The following is an 18,943-nucleotide window of genomic DNA, read 5'->3' as shown; positions in this document are numbered from 1 at the left end:
CTTGTTCATCCAATTGTCATGTGCGTACTCACGCCATCTATACGCCACATACCGAAACACGTATAATTTTGTCTGTCACAGCAAGTGACATATGGTTTGTTTATCCTGTCATTTCAAAAAGGGAAATTTTAAATGTGGAAAACATATTGGAAATAGGGAGCCACAATAAGCCATGTAAAATATTCAAGGTTCTTTCTTTTTATTTCTGGAGTTCTTGGCAGCAGGAAGTAGATCGAGCAACACGAAAAAGTTTTTAACCACGTTAAATACAATCGGTGTAACAATACCCGCATATCACAAAACAAAATTTTAAAACTATTTATTGCCTTTATTGCACAAAAAGAGAAAAAAGCTCAATAACTGTTGAACAAAAGGAAGTAATCCAGCACCAAACACCTTTGCCAGCATCGCTAACGATATTTGGACCACCGATCCCGACTCCTCTGCCCATCGTTGGATCCGCTGTTGAGCACCAGGCATTCCGCGATGTTGAGGTACCTAAAAAATAAAAGAATATAAAACTGATATGGTGTAAAACGAGCTATTGACTTTAACTCATTACTTACCTCCAAACTTATTGATAATTACTTTCGACGGACGGACAGCCCATAAACCTGGAATAAAAGGGTATTGAAAATTCGTGGCCTTAAGGGTAGACATTTTCTTTTTATTCTTAGGCTACATAGTTGGAGGTGATGAACTCAAACCAGACCCAGCAAAAATTGAGACAATAACTCGTTTTTGTTTTCCAAAAACCGCGAAATAGGTACACAGCTTTACGGGGGCAACAGGGTGGTAGGTTCATACCAAATTACGCAATGATCGCCGCGCCCATTTTCGGTACCTTAAAGAAGGGAAAAGTTTTCCATTTTACTGAAGAGGCAAAGATAGCTTTCGAAAAACTCAAGACTGCATTAATCACTAGCCCTGTCCTGACTCATCCGGATTTTTCTAAACATTTTTATGTGCAGTGTGATGCTTCTGATCTGGGAATCGGAGCAGTGCTACTCCATCGAGCTTATGCCATTTACGATTATTACCGACCATAGTAGCCTGAAGTGGCTAATGTCGCATAAAGATTTAAGTGGGCGATTGGCTCGATGGAGTCTTCATTTACAGTCATTTATTTTCGATATAGAACATCGCCAAGGGTCCATGAACGTAGTACCGGATACGCTATCAAGATACGATATGGAAGAGTTGTCGGTAAATGTAGATGCTTTAATAGACCTTTCTTCATCAGCTTTTCAAAACGAGGACTATAAAGATCTTATAGATAACGTCAGTAAGAACGCGGATCGTTTGCCAGATATCAAAGTGATAGATGGATTTGTCTACAAAAGGACACAATTTTACGACGGCTCACCTACAAATGAAGATTTCGCTTGGAAATAGTGGATTCCATTGGAGTTAACCAATGGAATTATCGAAAAAGCCCATTGTCTTCCAGTGGCCGCACATGGTGGTTTTCATAAAACCCTAAAAAGAATCAAGGAGTATTTTTATTGGCCCCTTATGAATAAGCAAGTTAGAGATTTCGTACTTAAATGTCAAGTATGTAAAGAGTCTAAATCAGCCAACATAACGCTACGTCCTCCCATGGGCAAGGAAGCCAATGTGAAGAGACCTTTTCAAAGAATTTTTGTAGATTTTTTAGGTCCCTATCCGCGTTCAAAGGCCGGCAACACTTATATTTTCATTGTCCTTGACCATCTTAGCAAGTACGTTCTTCTTAAGGCTATGAATAAAGCCAGTAGTAAAAATGTTGTTAAATTCCTCATATCAGAGGTATTTCACAAGTTCGGAACAACCGAAGTACTAATTTCAGATAATGGACAACAATTTGTGGCAAAGGAATTTGAGGACCTTATGACAAACTTTGGTATCTCTCACGTACGCACAGTAACTCATTCGCCACAAGCTAACTCTTCTGAACGAGTCAACCAAAGCATTTTATCAGCCATACGTTCATACTTAAAGGATAGTCAGACAGAATGGGATAAATATTTGTCAGAGATAGAGTGTTCTTTGAGATCATCTGTTCACTCCGCAATAGGTGTCACTCCATATTTCGCCCTTTTTGGAATGAACATGGTGAAGCATGGTAGCGTATATGCTCTAGCGCGAAAGCTTAAGGTTCTGCAGGATCCGGAGGCCAATGTCCTTCCACAAACAACAAAATTAGAAATACTCAGAGAAAATAAGAGAGAATCTCCACCGAGCATACCTAATAAATGAAAAAAAGTACAACGTGCGATCTAGGAAAGTGAAATTTGTACCGGGGCAGGAGGTATATCGTCGTAGCTTTCAGCAAAGTGACTTCAAAAGGAACTTTAACGCTAAACTAGGACCTCAATTTGTAAAGTGCAGAATTGTTCGACCAGAACAGACCAGTGCAGAATAATTATTCACGGAAAAAATGTTTTTCTTACGATCCCATAGATTAATTTTCTCCCAAACTATATTTTTATTATTATAAAGAAATAAGACAATTTTTCACTTATCGGCACAAATCCAAAAATAGATATATCATAAGATGACAGCGGCAAAGTAGGGATTTCTGTATGGTGGTTTTTACTCCTCATAGTTGGGCACAAAATCAGAATTTATTTGCTTTTCCACTTTAAAGTATAATCGCAACGTTGATTCGCCGTTAAATCCACAATCATTAACATTCTTTTGTTTTGCTTCTATATTTCTTTTATGTTTTGATTCAAATTAGCCTTTGTTTTGATTTTGCTTCATATTTGTTTTGATTCATTTCTTTCCTCGCTTTCGTTATGTTTTTCCTTTCCGTTAACCTTTTTGTGACTACACATTCACTCTTTATTCTCTCTCATAGCTGTATTTCACACTCTTTGATTTGTCTACTCTTACACTTTTGCTTTTAAGAAATCATATCACAAGGAAAGTATGGTCGTATGCCAGGGATGCAAAAGTTGGTACAATTGTACTAATTTTAGCACTATTTGGAAGTCAAAAATACAATAGCACCCCAATGACTTATTTAGCACTATTTTTAAATTGTATCAAATTATTTTCACATAAAATTATTATAAGTGCTTAAACATACAATATGAAGTGAATCACCATCCACCGCTGTAGTTACGAATAGATCAATATGCTACAGTTTAAACTTAGTGTCCTATGCCGCTTTAAAATTCAGTATTCCGATCAGATTGATATATTCAGTAAAACTATTAATTATTGTTTCTGTAACAGTTCTATGAGAGGAGTGATTTTTCAAAGTTTCAGGAATATTTCGGTACAGATATTCATGTTATTTATAAACGATGGCGTTTACGTCAAGAAGCTATTGAAATGATTTTGGGCAGTGGGAATCACTTCAATATTATTTTACACTCATTGATTTCGGAGCTGATTTACAAAAGTTAAGGTTCAATTCTATTATTTCAAGGGTTTGAAAATCCTTTTTACAAACTGTTATTTTTGTTCTTACAACAAGTAACAAAATTTCAAATAATATCAATTTAGAAATGCGGTCTGAGGATGCCTGAATGCATGTAGAAACTATCAAATGTGGAAAGGGCATTTTCATATGAAAATATAATTAAAATCAAAGAAAGGAACAGATTAAATGTTACGACTGCGTCAAATCTTATATAAACGAAGGATTTGTTGAAGTCGTGCTCTTACGATACATACGAATATGCTGCAAAAAAGTTTTATTTAATTGATCATATTATATATAAGACTTTTTTGTTGTTGTTAATTTTTAGGTGTTCATATTATGTTTGTATTTTTATACCCTACACATCTATGTTGTCAGGGTTTTATAGCTTTGTGCAGCCCCAAAAGTTTGTAACGCCGCGAAATATTGGTCCTAGACCCACCTTTAAGTATACCGATCTAGACATGTGTGTCCGTCCATCCGTCTGTCCATTATAATTTGTATACACGATACAGGCCACAGTTATGGGTCAATCTTCACGAAATGTTGCATGTAGGATAGGTTCGGCCCAATGAAGGCCCCTATTGTTTTTGGTAAAGATCGGTTAATATTTAGGGGATGTAATGGACCAAATACTAAATTTTTGTCGGTTTTTCTGGTCGCTCTAGAGGCCGCAATTATGGTCCGAACATTACATGGAGAAGTGAATCGGGCCATAGAATAAGCATGCCTGTTTTCATAAAGATCGGTCAATATTTAGCGGATTAAATGGACCCGACTTTTGTGTGAAAAATGTCAAAATTTGTATTCTATGGCGTATAAATTTACCCCTGAAGTTGATAGTATATCCAAGAGGAGTGGTTGACCTTTGAATTGATACCAATAATATTGTCGTATGTACTCGGATGTGGGAGATACACTTAAATATTTGCAGCTGGTTACGTATTGATATGGTATTCAGTAACCCATTACCACACTAGATGGCAGAAATATAGCTCTGATCGCTTTTAAATTTTCCATGAGGATCCAGGTATGGTCAACTACAACGGCTATAATTTTCGGTGATGATCAGATTATAATTTTTAGACCGTAAACTTATTTTTGATGTTTTTTCGAGTCGATCTATAGGCCACAACCCACCTTGAAGAGAATCTGTACTAATTATAAGTAATATTTGTTGACCTCTAGTCGGTCAAGAGGGTGGAAATATCGCGAAATATTGCCAAGATCAGAATATAGAAACCCAGAAAGTTAGATTTTCATGGAAGTAGTCTAGGATATCATCGGCCCCGTCCGACTATACTGCTCCGCTCACTGGTTTATGTATGTTTTTATTAATTGATAATAACAATAAAATGTTTATTAAAAATATATAAAAAGTACAATCGGCCTGAAAAAAGTACACATTTTATTGAAAGCCAGTACAATTTCAATAATTTCATTTCGCATCCCTGTCGTATGCACAAAGATTCCCACTATTACAACAACAGGAATAACGTAGGCTAATCAATGAAAAAAACTTTGCTAATAGGTTTTTTTTAACAATGCCCACTTCTTTTTGTTATTCACTTGTGTAGCCAATTAATACGAATATGAAAATTTTAAAAATTTTGGACTTTTATTTCACACACAGGTTTAGTATTGATGAATATTATATTAATTCCATTTATACACTTTTCAGCATACATAATTTATATCTTTATTATTAATATAAAATTTCTATATTTCTATATTTTTAATTAAAATTTATATTCTTATAGCCTAGACAGACGACAGCCTTTATTTGCATTAACAGTCTTAATTCAAATTAAATTGTACATTATCCTCATTTTTATGTGTTGTTAATGCACAAAATCAAACTGAATTTATACTGAATAAAGGAATTTCAATATGGCAATGCTGTCGAAAATCAATTGATTGTTGTCAAATTTGTTTACGTTTATGAAAATAAATAAGAGAAATAAAGGCAAATTTCAACAATCTTTCATATTGGGACATCTTTTGCCAACATCATAGCCGCTATTTTCCCTTTATGTCATGTATCTATTTTATAAAGATGTAATTCCGAAAAATATTGCAAACATATTTCAATATATTCTTCATACACACAGACAAACAATTGTTTTGAAACAAAAAACTGCTTCGTAAATGCAGAAACTCTCGTCTGTCAGGGGTAAAAATTAATTCAAATTAAGAATTTTTTAATGCAAATTAAGGCTGTCGTCTGTCTATGGTATTAGGCAGCACACATTTATCTTAGTAATTGATCGATTTTCTTAACTTTATTTTCTATTCTTTTAGTTTTTAGATTATTTTCTTTTTTCACTTACACATCGCTTTGTTTTCACTGAAGAGGATCGACAATTTCTAGAATGAAGAGGATCGACAATTTCTAGGTTATTTCAACCTAGCAACAAACCTATCACATAGTACGCAACTCGTTGTGGTACAGTCGTATGAAAGCACAGCACAGTTATATGACGCCAACTCGATATTACGTTTATAACACTTTTTCATTCGTCGTTTCTTTTTACCCGTTACAATTTTGTCTTATTAGGAAATTATTTAATTTCAGATTTTGTTTATATTATGATTTTTTATTTTGTAGCACAATAATATTATTACGACACTATTGGTAATCACAAAAAGTTTTTTTAAGCACCAAATTCTTGGTTTTTCTTTTATTCTCAATTGTGTTTTTTTGAAACCCCGGTATTCAATTCTATCGCCCGCACTTCAAGAAATTCACTACATATGTATGGACTGTCTATGATAACGTAGCCAGTTCAGTAGAAATAATGACGCAGGCATATTTCATTGACAAAGAAGAGCTGACAAGTTCGACGTCCTATTGAAAATAAAAGCGCTCCATTCAAATGAAACTTTCTACAGATCATCAAACTTATTTTTCGCACTTTTTCCCTCCCATCCTTTTACAGTGATGATGGGTTTGTCATGTGCGTACTCACGCCATCTATACGCCACATACCGAAACACGTATAATTTTGTCTGTCACAGCAAGTGACATATGGTTTGTTTATCCTGTCATTTCAAAAAGGGAAATTTTAAATGAGGAAAACATATTGGAAATAGGGAGCCAATAAGCCATGTAAAATATTCAAGGTTCTTTCTTTTTATTTCTGGAGTTCTTGGCAGCAGGAAGTGGATCGAGCAACACGAAAAAGTTTTTACCCACGTTAAATACAATCGGTGTAAAAATACCCGCATATCACAAAACAAAAATTTAAAACTATTTATTGCCTTTATTGCACAAAAAGAGAAAAAAGCTCAATAACTGTTGAACAAAAGGAAGTAATCCAGCACCAAACACCTTTGCCAGCATCGCTAACGATATTTGGACCAAAAAATAAAAGAATATAAAACTGATATGGAAAACTGCAACTCGAAATGGAACACCAGATGAGGCGATGCAAAGTCAGGAGTTAATTACTTTAAAATTGTTCGTTTTGTGTTTTGGAACGTCTCCTTTAAAATTGCCAAAAATATAGAACGGAGTTCCAGCAATGAAATGGAAAGAAACAATAGACGAAAGAAATCACAAGGCAGAATCAGGTTGTTTGGAATATGACTTCTTTTATTTGGAGTACGTCTTACCAGTATGAATGTGGATTTACAACAAGACAGATATATTCTAAAAAATTACGGATGTATAAAATATGACTGAAGTTAGGCAGAAATAGTTTCGACATTCTATTACAAGTTTTAGAACAAATAGTTAGGGTATTTGGGAATTTATTTGGTAGTTTTTAAGAATTACTGGGATTGTAACCGACCGTTAATATTTCTAATTATTTGAACATAAACATTTCCGGCCCCCTTGAAGTACTTCTGCAAGAAGTGACTTCAAAGTTCCATCATATTACTTGTAGTTCATATAGTAAATAATAAAATTCATTGAGATATTTAACATTAATATTACAAATTCATTATTAATTCATATTATAAAAATTTCTTAAAATCTATGGTTAAATGTAATAATATAATTGATTCACATTATTCAGTGTTACCCAGTTTTAATAGGAAGATAGTTGAGTGACGGTAATTTCAGGAATTGTATGAGCCATAAATAGTCCAACCAAAAATAGTATTCTGTGCTGTTGGTTCACCAGAACGATTTAAAATGCCTTCGCATATTACTCGGGAGTATATGTCAACCCCAAGAATTATGTCTATTGGGCCCGATTTATAGAAATCTTTATCAGCTAACATAAGATTATTGTATTTTGATGTTATCGACCTAGTCAACGATTTGCATGGTGTATGAATGGAGATTCGTCGATTTACACGAAGCGTGGCTTCAATTTTGACGTTAGGATCGTATGTGGACAACATAGATACAGCGCAAATGGTTTCGTCTCTGACTGATAAGGTAGTTAAGCGAAGTTCGCTGACTGTCTTTGAGGCAATACAACTGTATTTGGAAGCAGAGTCTAAAATACAACGGAGTCCAAAAGTACCTTTGGTACACATTACTTTGACGACGATTGTTGGAAGGATAGTAATGATGTTTTGTTTTAATAGAGATGACAAAGATGTCCATGACGAATGGTTCGTAGGTGATTGGGTGCTGCGCCTTTTTATCGGTTGAACTACTGTTTTTGTTTCGGCAGAACTACGTTGAACTGAAGTGCTATTGTCATGCTTGTTTCGACTTTCCAATTTGTGGTTGGTATGTAGCAACGAGTGATGGGGCCTCTTACAATACTTACATCCGGTGGTAGTAAAGCAGGTTCCTTGTGAGTGCGTGTGAGCCAAACAGTTACGGCAGTATCCATACATGTTAACGGTTTGGAGACGATCTATAGCATTCATGTCAAGGAATCGTCTACATCTCCGTAGTGGATGGGTACGTCTACAAAGTCTACACACGTAGCTATGGTTCGCATATTTGTTGTTTGTATTGGAACGCATTGTCAACTAGGATTAAACAGGATTTGCTTTGTAAGTGGGAATTTAGAATATTTTATGAAAGATTGAACTAGATTGTTCGAAATGGAAGTTAAGAAGAGTCTGAGTTAATTGGGAGCACGACCAGTTTAGTAATGGGTCTCGTTATATTACCTCTTTCTGTGGCAACTTCTACTACCCGTACACGATTGTCGGAACCCAAATGAACTTTGGATATTCTACCTAGTCGCCAAAGGTTCGGTGGGAGATTTTCGTCTCTTACGATTACCATCATATTTTCTTTTAAATTCTCTGTTGGCTTCTTCCATTTGTAGCGTTTGTGCAACTCTTTCAAGTATTCTTCCTTCCATCGGTTGCAAAAGTTCTGATGGATGAGTTTAAGTCTTTCCCATCTGTTTATCAGTGACCTTGGGGATTCTTGCATGTTCGGATCAATTGGTGCGAGCAATGGACCACCAATGAGGAAATGACCAGGAGTCAATGCCGAAAGGTCTGAAGGCTCCTGAGAAATTGGGGACAGAGGGCGTGAGTTTAGGCAGGCTTCAATTCTAGCGAGTAAAGTTTGAAATTCTTCGTAGGTGTGTTTAAAATTGCAAGCTGTCTTACGGAAGTGGTACTTAAAGCTCTTGACTCCGGCTTCCCAGAGTCCACCCATGTGTGGAGCTCCAGGCGGAATGAAGTGCCACTGTAAATGTTGATGGGCATAATTCAGTTCTACAGCTTCTTGGGACGTTCGGATAAATTCCCTTGCGAGAATTTTGCTTGCACCAACGAAGTTGGTTCCATTATCTGAATGGAGATGCAAAGGACATCCTCTTCTGGAGGCAAATCTGTTAAATGCAGCTAAAAATGTTGCTGTGGAAAGGTCAGAGGTAGCTTCTAAGTGGATAGCCTTTGTTGAGAAGCAGATGAACACACATACGTAGCCTTTAGTTATCTTATATGATCTACCGGAGTAACTTTTAATGTCAAACGGCCCGGTAAAATCTAATCCAGTATGTGTAAACGGTCTTGAGATTTCGGATCTTTCGGGAGGTAACACGGACATAATTTGTTGCTGGCATCTGTGTTTATACAGCACACATGTTTTGCACTTGTTAATAGTTGTTTTTATAAGATTTTTAACACGAATGATCCAATATTGGGTTCTTATAAGGCGAAGAACTAATTGATTTCCGCCATGTAGCGTGATTTGGTGTACAAATAGCACAAGTAAGCGAGCATACGGACAACTATATGGGATAACAATTGGATGTCTCTCATCATAAGATAAAGCTGGAGATGAGGTTAATCGTCCACAGGCCCTCATGACACCGTTTGTATCCAGAAATGGATTGAGGCTTAGGAGTGAACTGGAAGGCGCCAATTTGTTTTTTACTTCTAAAGCCCCAAATTCGTCTGGAAAGTAAGCTTTCTGTGTCATTATAATTAGCTTCTCCTGAATATGTCGTACTTCGGAAGAAGATATAGTCGTAGAATTAGATTTTTGATTGTGGCGATATTTGGGATGAGTATAGTGAAAGAAACGGTAAATGTATGCCACCACACGAACCGCTCTTGGGAGCGAGGAAAATTTTTCAAGGATGTCATCAAAATTGGAAAAATAAGCCAGATGTACTTTAATAGTCTTTTTTTCGAGTTCATGTTCCATGGGTTTGATATTTGCCACTTTAGGCCAGTTTTCTTCAGTGCTTTGAAGCCATTCTGGCCCATGCCACCATAATGAATTCCTTAATAAGTCTGGAGGACTGACCCCACGACTGGCTAAGTCGGCAGGATTTTGTTCAGAACGTACATGATACCAGTTTGACGGATTTATAACATTTATGATCTTTGAAACCCTATTTGCCACGAAGGTTGTCCAAAAACAAGGTGGTTTTGATAGCCATGATAATACAATCGTTGAATCAGTCCAGCAAGACAATGAATACTTTGGGATATGTAGTTGAGGAACGAAATTATCGATCATTTCAGCTAGCAAGGAAGCTCCACAGAGTTCTAGTCGTGGTATGGATATTGTCTTTATAGGGGCAATTTTGGTTTTGCAGCAAACTAAGTGTGTAGAAACACTGTTGTGATTTCGTACGCGAATATACAGAACAGCACCGTATGCCTTTTCGGACGCATCACTGAAACCGTGAAATTGGATCTCGCAATCTGGAGAATAGTTAAACCATCTTGGAATTTGAATAGCATTTATTTGTGGGTATAGAGCTAAGAAAGATTTCCACTGTAAGAGGGACTCGTGAGAAATCTCTTCATCCCAATCCGTACCTTCAACCCAGATCTTCTGCATGATAATTTTGGCAGTAACTATGCAGGGTGCTAGCCAACCAGCCGGATCAAATAATTTTGAAATCTGGGACAAAACATTTCGTTTTGTATGAGTACATGTTTCACTGAATTGTACTACGGAAAAGAAAAAGGAATCGGTTGATGCGTTCCAACGGATTCCCAATGTCTTAGCGGTGCTTTTGGAGTTAAATTCCAGGAAATCATCATTTAAAAGTAGATTAGAAGGAACATCGGCAAGAATTTCCCTTGTATTGGAGGTCCATTTTCGCATCGAAAATCCAGCTGAATTTAACGCTTTGGTAAGCTGATTCCTAGCCTCTATTGCACCCGAAATTGTGTGGGCCCCAACAAGCGCATCATCTACATACATAGAATTTCGCAAAATATCAGAGGCTAAAGGATATTGGGATTCGACATCGTCCGCTAGTTGCAGGATTGTTCGGATGGCTAGATAAGGAGCACAATTTACCCCGAACGTAACTGTTTTAAGTTCAAAATCTTGAATATATTCTTGAGGATGTTTTCGATAAATTATGCGTTGGAAGGGGGTCTGCTCAGGATTGACTAATATTTGCCTATACATTTTAGTTATGTCTCCATTAAATACATAAGGGAAAAGTCTCCATCTAAGGATCAATACAACGAGATCATTCTGTAATATGGGACCCGTATGGAGAAAGTCGTTTAGACTAAGCCCATTGGAACTAGGAGCTGATGCATTGAAAACAACACGAACTTTTGTTGTAGTGCTATCAGGCTTTATGACAGCATGATGAGGTAAATAGTAGGATATGGAATGTTCACTTTCATTAGTGGGTATAACTTTGGACATATGATTTAGATGTATGTACTCTTCAAGGACATCGTCGTATTCGGTCTTGAAATCGGGAGACTTTAAGAGACGGGTCTCGTTTCTAAAAAACTGTGCGATAGCATTCATTCTTGAATCACCAATTTCCCGAATGGTATCCTTAAATGGAAGACTGACAATATATCTGCCGTCTACACCTCTTATTGTAGTGGTTTTATACAAATTCTCGCAAAATTGATCTGACGGAGAAAGAAAAGTCTTCTTTGGAAGGTCTTCCACCTCCCAAAAGCGTGAAATCTGCTTGTCCAAAGCGATTTCATTGAAATATGAGACAATGGTAGAAAAGGTTCGGATGGATTTTAAAGGGATGGGTCCTGTAAGTATCCAGCCGAAAACCGTCTCCTGTGCCATGAGAGAACCGCAAACTCGATGTTTTATACCAGAGAGCATGATAAGCGGAATTAAGTCGCCTCCAAGGAGGACATCTATATTTGAACATTCGTAAAACCGAGGGTCTGCCAGAGGAATGTCAGGCAAGTCTTTAAGCGACTCAGGATCTACCGTTTTTGATGGAAGGCTACTCGAAAGATGTGGAACCACTAAAGCATTTGCGGAAATTTTGAATTTTTCGTCTATGGTGGAAGTTAAAAGAAAATTACATTCCTTTTGGACTGCTGCGCTGATGGTGTTGTTCAAACCCGATATTTGGGCTGAAGTCCGTTTGAAAGGAAGTTTAAGAGAATGAAATAACTTTTCGGATATAAAGGAGCCTTGAGAACCAGAATCTACCAATGCTCTAGCGTTATATGTTAACCCATTGTGAATTATCTTCACGACTGCAGTACCGAGTAGTATCCCTTGAGAATGGCTAGCAAAGCAGCTTTGAACGAACTCACTTCCTGTGGTAGTGGACTGTATTGGCTGTATGGTTGAAGGCATTGGAAGATGAGTTTGTAATTGCGCCGAGGGGGTACTACAATTCTTTAGTTTCACGTTTTCTGTTTCACGGTGAATTAGCGTATTATGTCGCTTAGAACACTTGTAACAGGAAAACTTGCTGGGGCAATTTTTAATTGTATGTGTCTTTGAAAGACAGTTTAGACAAAGGTTGAATTTCTTAATTTCGGTTATTCTTTGGTTAATGTCCATTTGTAAAAATTTTGGACATTTCCGTATTACGTGGGATTCTTTTGGGCATAGTTTACATTTAGAGTCAACCACATTATTTTGAAACGAGTTGATGGTTTTTGGACTATTTTTTATGGAGGATGGTTTTTGTGAGTAATTGTTACCCGATGATGTTTTACGTCGTATTTCGGAAACAGACTCTAGCGTTCTATGGCGGTTGGTCAGGAATGAGTCAAGTTCTGACCATTTTGGAATACTAGCTTTGTCCGTTAATGTCTGTTCCCACAAGGTCAGTGTGACGTCAGGAAGACGATTGGAGCAAACAAATGTGAAAATAGGGTCCCAGCATCTCACGTCAATCTCATACAATTTCAAGAGTGATATGCATGAGTTCATATCACGTTGAAGGTTCTTAAGTGATGTGCTAGTTTCATTTTGAATGACAGGAAGACCGAATAAATTTTTCAACTGGATGTTTACTAGTACCCTCTTATTTTCATAACGTGAACATAAATTCTTCCAGGCCAATTCAAAATTTTCATTGGTAAGAGGGACCTTTTGGACGATATCATTGGGCTCCCCTTTTGTCCTTTGGTTTAAATGAAATAATTTTTCCACAGAACTAAGTCTAGGGTTATTAATACAAACAGCGGTAAACATATCCCGAAATGACGGCCATGAGGGATAGTCACCGCTGAAAGTTGGAATCTCACATGGTGGAAGTTTGAACCCATGTTGTTGAGCTGGAATTGGTATAGAAGGAGTAGATAAATCGCGAGACATTTCACCCACATGGGTTATACAACGGCAATATGTTGCATAAGCGCTGCGATATTTGGATTTTATTGTCTCTATTTCGGATGCTGACTGACTATCGTCCGCCCTAGACCCTTCTTCTTGAAGATCGTCGTTAGCTTCGAGTTCCGCATCAAGGAGACATTGCTCGTATGCTTGCTTGAGGCGCCCCCAAATATCCCTTACTTCCTCTTTGTGGGTTTCGAGGACATATTGAGAGATGGGAGGAGACTGTTTGTCGTTCAGACCAGCCTCAAACTCAACTAATCGGTCGGAGAGCCGTATAAACTTTTCCAAAGACATGATTGGACTAGTGAACAAAAGTTAAAAGAACGGAAATTCGGAGAGATCCACACACTATAGACGATTGATAGAATCAAATATGAAAATGCGAATACTCGTTGGTGTCTTTAAATTTTCTGCAGATGCAAGGAGAAATAAACTTATCTCTTTATGCTATAGTTACGGACTGTGATGTATTATCATCGATGGTTATTAAAACATAAAGGCCTATAAATTTTAAAAATTTACGTCAGAAAACTTTTAAGCTTGAGTGTAATGATCGTTGTAGGTATTTAACTGACGAGTGACGTCATAAAACAGCTGATCGATACAATTATTTGATTGCGGTCAATGACTTTATTATGTTTCTTGAAATCTCTGAAAAGCGTTGGAGAACTTGAAACTGTTTATGACACTCTTTTAAAGAGAACTTGAGTTTTTTTATTGTTGTTGCATTATCTCGCTCAGAGAGCTCTAAGTGCAAATATAAAATGAAGTGAGCTTCAGTCATGAGGTTAACCCTTGTATGGTCAACCTGTTTATGTATGCCTGATAACGAATGATGTTGAATTCCTCACTCTACTACAAACGTATTTACTAATAACATTAAGTAATCATAAAAATAGGAGGGTTAAATGTGTAAGACGTTGTGAGAATTGAGAGTATAAAAGGGAATTGAAAAAAAGAATTAATAGGTTATGGAGGGATTTTTGTTAACGGAGGGTAGGAGGGAGAATAAGGAACGTTGGAAATGGAATAGGGACAGCCATGCACTATCTATATAAGAGAGGCGAAGGCACACGCATGCTGTGAATTGAAAGGTGTCATACATACATTGTTTGTAAGAGAAATGGCAGGGTATTATGTTAATTACATATAGTTAACATAGGCTTTGATAATGAACACGTGGGGAAGTGTCCAATGCATATAAACATAACCGTCGTTGAATATAATTAACAGAAGATGAATATGTGGACAAAATGTGTATATGATGACGATGATAAAATTGGTTCCCGACATAAGTCTAAATTTCAACTTACTGTGTACCTTTCCAATCTCAGGATGACGATATCCGTACCATACCTTGATTTTCGACGCTCTTTAGGTTATAAATATCCCTTGTCTTGATACGATTTTTATCACATATTTTATGAAACTTGCGTAGTGTTCTAATAATTGTATATTTTTGGCGCTTTTGATTGTTGAGGTTGTATACAATTTTCTCGAAGTAACCACGTTGTAATTAGACTCAACTCACTCGTTGCTCTTCCAATAACAAATAATAACTGGGAAACAAAAAACAATGCAAACCAACCTGCTTTGTATTATGGAGTACTGCTGCTTGAGGAATTGTGGAATTTATGAAAGAGTAATGGTTTGTTTTTCGGAATATGGTGTGTATATTCTGACAGTACATTTTGAGACCTTTCAATTGATGTGGGTCTCCATACTGCATCCATTTTAGTTTTTGCGCAATATGGCGTTTTCTACACAGAGTCCCCACTTTTTTCCACAACATGGCGTTTTCTACACAGACTCCCCATTGTCACTGGAAAATCGAGAAAATCCGTTTAGCAAAGTTTTTTCTTCGGTATAAGGTGTATATATTCTGAAAGTACGTTTCGAGACCTTTCAATTGATGTGGGTCTCCATACTGCGTCCATTTTAGTTTTTGCGCAATATGGCGTTTTCTACCCAGAGTCCCCACTGTCACTGAGACTTGCAATGAAAATCGAGAAAATCCGTTAGGCGAAGGTTTGTTTTTCGGCATAGGGTGTATATATTCTGACAGTACATTTTGAGACCTTTTTGCGCAATATGGCGTTTTCTACACAGAGTCCCCATTGTCACTGAGACTTGCACGGAAAATCGATAAAATCCGTTTGGCGAAAGTTTGTTTTTTTGGCATACGGTGTGTATATTCTGAAAGTACATTTCGCGACCTTTCAATTGATGTGCGTATCAATACTGCATCCATTTTAGGTTTTGCGCAATATGGCGTTTTCTACCCAGAGTCCCCACTGTCACTGAGACTTGCAACCAAAATCGAGAAAATCCGTTAGGCGAACATTTGTTTTCCGGCATATGGTGTGTATATTCTGAAAGTACATTTCGAGACCTTTCAATTGATGTGGGTATCAATACTGCATCCATTTTAGTTTTTGCGCAATATGGCGTTTTCTACACAGAGTCCCCACTGTCACTGAGACTTGCAAGGAAAATCGAGAAAGTCCGTTAGGCGAAAGTTTGTTTTTCGGCATAGGGTGTATATATTCTGACAGTACATTTTGAGACCTTTCAATTGATGTGGGTCTCCATACTGCATCCATTTTAGTTTTTGCGCTATATGGCGTTTTCTACACAGAGTCCCCACTTTTTTCCACAACATGGCGTTTTCTACACAGACTCCCCATTGTCACTGGAAAATCGAGAAAATCCGTTTAGCAAAGTTTTTTCTTCGGTATAAGGTGTATATATTCTGAAAGTACATTTCGAGACCTTTCAATTGATGTGGGTCTCCATACTGCATCCATTTTAGTTTTTGCGCAATATGGCGTTTTCTACCCAGAGTCCCCACTGTCACTGAGACTTGCAACCAAAATCGAGAAAATCCGTTAGGCGAAGGTTTGTTTTCGGCATATGGTGTGTATATTCTGAAAGTACATTTCGAGACCTTTCAATTGATGTGGGTATCAATACTGCATCCATTTTAGTTTTTGCGCAATATGGCGTTTTCTACACAGAGTCCCGACTGTCTCTGAGTCTTGCAAGGAAAATCGAGAAAATCCGTTAGGCGAAAGTTTGTTTTTCGGCATAGGGTGTATATATTCTGACAGTACATTTTGAGACCTTTCAATTGATGTGGGTCTCCATACTGCATCCATTTTAGTTTTTGCGCAATATGGCGTTTTCTACACAGAGTCCCCACTTTTTTCCACAACATGGCGTTTTCTACACAGACTCCCCATTGTCACTGGAAAATCGAGAAAATCCGTTTAGCAAAGTTTTTTCTTCGGTATAAGGTGTATATATTCTGAAAGTACATTTCGAGACCTTTCAATTGATGTGGGTCTCCATACTGCATCCATTTTAGTTTTTGCGCAATATGGCGTTTTCTACCCAGAGTCCCCACTGTCACTGAGACTTGCAATGAAAATCGAGAAAATCCGTTAGGCGAAGGTTTGTTTTTCGGAATATGGTGTGTATATTCTGACAGTACATTTTGAGACCTTTCAATTGATGTGGGTCTCCATACTGCATCCATTTTAGTTTTTGCGCAATATGGCGTTTTCTACACAGTTTTTTCTTCGGTATAAGGTGTATATATTCTGAAAGTACGTTTCGAGACCTTTCAATTGATGTGGGTCTCCATACTGCATCCATTTTAGTTTTTGCGCAATATGGCGTTTTCTACCCAGAGTCCCCACTGTCACTGAGACTTGCAACCAAAATCGAGAAAATCCGTTAGGCGAAGGTTTGTTTTCCGGCATATGGTGTGTATATTCTGAAAGTACATTTCGAGACCTTTCAATTGATGTGGGTATCAATACTGCATCCATTTTAGTTTTTGCGCAATATGGCGTTTTCTACACAGAGTCCCCACTTTTTTCCACAACATGGCGTTTTCTACACAGACTCCCCATTGTCACTGGAAAATCGAGAAAATCCGTTTAGCAAAGTTTTTCTTCGGTATAAGGTGTATATATTCTGAAAGTACGTTTCGAGACCTTTCAATTGATGTGGGTCTCCATACTGCATCCATTTTAGTTTTTGCAATATGGCGTTTTCTACCCAGAGTCCCCACTGTCACTGAGACTTGCAATGAAAATCGAGAAAATCCGTTAGGCGAAGGTTTGTTTTTCGGAATATGGTGTGTATATTCTGACAGTACATTACAGAGTCCCCACTTTTTTCCACAACATGGCGTTTTCTACACAGACTCCCCATTGTCACTGGAAAATCGAGAAAATCCGTTTAGCAAAGTTTTCTCTTCGGTATAAGGTGTATATATTCTGAAAGTACGTTTCGAGACCTTTCAATTGATGTGGGTCTCCATACTGCGTCCATTTTAGTTTTTGCGCAATATGGCGTTTTCTACCCAGAGTCCCCACTGTCACTGAGACTTGCAACCAAAATCGAGAAAATCCGTTAGGCGAAGGTTTGTTTTCCGGCATATGGTGTATATATTCTGAAAGTACATTTCGAGACCTTTCAATTGATGTGGGTCTCATACTGCATCCATTTTAGTTTTTGCGCAATATGGCGTTTTCTACACAGAGTCCCCACTTTTTTCACAACATGGCGTTTTCTACACAGACTCCCCATTGTCACTGGAAAATCGAGAAAATCCGTTTAGCAAAGTTTTTTCTTCGGTATAAGGTGTATATATTCTGAAAGTAAATTTCGAGACCTTTCAATTGTTGGTCTCCATACTGCTTCCATTTTAGTTTTTGCGCAATATGGCGTTTTCTACCCAGAGTCCCCACTGTCACTGAGACTTGCAATGAAAATCGAGAAAATCCGTTAGGCGAAGGTTTGTTTTTCGGCATATGGTGTATATATTCTGAAAGTACATTTCGAGACCTTTCAATTGATGTGGGTCTCCATACTGCATCCATTTTAGTTTTTGCGCAAAATGGCGTTTTCTACACAGAGTCCCCACTTTTTTCCACAACATGGCGTTTTCTACACAGACTCCCCATTGTCACAGGAAAATCGAGAAAATCCGTTTAGCAAAGTTTGTTTTTCGGTATAAGGTGTATATATTCTGAAAGTACAATTCGAGACCTTTCAATTGATGTGGGTATCAATACTGCATCCATTTTAGTTTTTGCGCAATATGGCGTTTTCTACACAGAGTCCCCACTGTCACTGAGACTTGCAAGGAAAATCGAGAAATCCGTTAGGCGAAAGTTTGTTTTTCGGCATAGGGTGTATATATTCTGACAGTACATTTTGAGACCTTTCAATTGATGTGGGTCTCCATACTGCATCCATTTTAGTTTTTGCGCTATATGGCGTTTTCTACACAGACTCCCCATTGTCACTGGAAAATCGAGAAAATCCGTTTAGCAAAGTTTTTTCTTCGAAGGTTTGTTTTTCGGCATAGGCTGTATATATTCTGAAAGTACATTTCGAGACCTTTCAATTGATGTGGGTCTCCATACTGCATCCATTTTAGTTTTTGCGGAATATGGCGTTTTCTACACAGAGTCCCCATTGTCACTGAGACTTGCACGGAAAATCGATAAAATCCGTTTGGCGAAAGTTTGTTTTTTGGCATATGGTGT

At 37.5% G+C, this 18,943-nt stretch overlaps 1 long non-coding RNA gene across 1 annotated transcript; it reads right to left on the bottom strand.

Moving 5' to 3' along the window:
• Positions 1-294: 294 nt before the first annotated feature.
• On the bottom strand, positions 295-662 carry LOC133336041 (uncharacterized). Its single transcript, XR_009754538.1, has 2 exons — positions 567-662; positions 295-498 (listed from the first exon to the last, which is right to left on the bottom strand). It is a non-coding gene; the product is annotated as an uncharacterized LOC133336041 (long non-coding RNA).
• Positions 663-18,943: the final 18,281 nt, after the last annotated feature.

The sequence above is a fragment of the Musca vetustissima genome, unplaced genomic scaffold (assembly GCF_032173495.1).
Source record: "Musca vetustissima isolate MV318-11 ecotype Yass unplaced genomic scaffold, APGP_CSIRO_Mvet_v1 utg5125, whole genome shotgun sequence".
NCBI lineage: Eukaryota > Metazoa > Arthropoda > Insecta > Diptera > Muscidae > Musca > Musca vetustissima.
The sequence above is the reverse complement of the archived record's forward strand: the minus strand, read 5'-3'. Positions and strand labels throughout refer to the sequence as shown.